Raw genomic sequence first — 1,458 nt, forward strand, 5'->3', positions numbered from 1 at the left:
ATGTAAACAAAGTACAAAACAAAAAACAATACAAAAAAGAGAGAACAAATTATCTTAATCCATCATATGGACAATGAATCTAAAAATATGTCTTGATTTAGTATAATTGCCATATTGTTTTATATGACGGGTAATCTCTTAGTCTGACTAATTATACATGCTAATTAGCTATATAAGGATTTACAAGACAAATAAATGAATCTGATGCTGGCAGAAAAGGAAGGTAGAGGGAATGAAGAAAGAAAGAATTGACATGTACTGTGTACAAACTCTCCCCAACAAATGCAATCGTGACATAATGTAAACATGAACTAATAAAAATTTAAAATTTAGTGGGCCACACACCAAACCCTCCACATGTAGGGGGCCTGTCATGATGCCTAGTGCAATCCTCAGGAAATTGCAAAAGCTGAAGTGGAAAAAAAAGGAAGGAATGGAAATGAAGGCGATGGAGCCAAAATTGGAGAAAAGTCTGTTCTCTTCATTGGCAGTAAAAGTAGGGGAAAGAACACTATTACCCTAAGGTGTCTTGACAGGGATGAGCTAGCAAAGCCAACCTTAGCTTTGAAATGTACGCATGGAAGAAGAGCAAAAGGACATAACACACCAAAAGATATTGCTCACCTTTGGGAAGTGGGTGGAGGAACCTCTTTACTAGACTTAATCAGCATATCGATCACAAGTGACACTTTGCAGACATTTTCTATTGTTCTTGTTCTGGATCTTTCAAAACCTAATGACCTTTGGCCAACCATGGAAAATCTGTTGCAAGCCACAAGAAGCCATGTAGATAAAGTGCTAATGAAACTGGAAGGACAAATTCTAAAACAGCTTCTGAAATGAGACAGAAGATATGGAGTAACCTGCAGAAGGAACATCCAGATTATAATTAATTGACCCATTTCCAGTACCTCTGGTCATAATTGGGAGTAAAAACAATATTTTTCAGGATTTTGACTCTGAGAAAAGTGATGTGCAAGACACTCCAGTTTGTTGCACATTATTATGCAGCATCATTGATGTTTATCAGTAAATCAGAAGCTCTATTTCTAAAAATACGTGGAGTTATCAACTGTTGGCATTTGGCATTGATAAAAGCAAATCGATATGTGTGGATCAGAATAAACCCCTGTTTATCACAGCAGGATTGGATTCTTCATGTCAGATAGGTCCCTCTCCTGTTCCTGATAATGACATTGGAAAGTTTCATGCCCACACACCAATGGAGTTGCAGAAAAAATTATATGAAAAGCTCTTTCTACCAAAGAGAGTCAACACACTGAAAGATATCAAGGACCCCTGCGAGACCCTCAGTATGTGGAAAGTGATGTTGATGAGATGAGAATTCCAAATGATCAGGAGCTAGAGCAGTACAAGAAAAATGCTTCCACGTCTTGGAAACAAATTGAGCTTGACTCTTGAATCTTTGACTCTTGAATCTTACTCAGCTATTATACT

The 1,458-nt window shown here is 37.3% G+C and overlaps 1 pseudogene; it reads left to right on the plus strand.

Annotated features, from left to right (window-relative positions):
- Positions 1-1,422, plus strand: part of LOC101568432 — a 5,248-nt pseudogene extending 3,826 nt beyond the window's left edge.
- The last annotated feature ends 36 nt before the right edge of the window (positions 1,423-1,458 follow it).

This window comes from Octodon degus, unplaced genomic scaffold, assembly GCF_000260255.1.
Source record: "Octodon degus isolate 3935 unplaced genomic scaffold, OctDeg1.0 scaffold00405, whole genome shotgun sequence".
NCBI lineage: Eukaryota > Metazoa > Chordata > Mammalia > Rodentia > Octodontidae > Octodon > Octodon degus.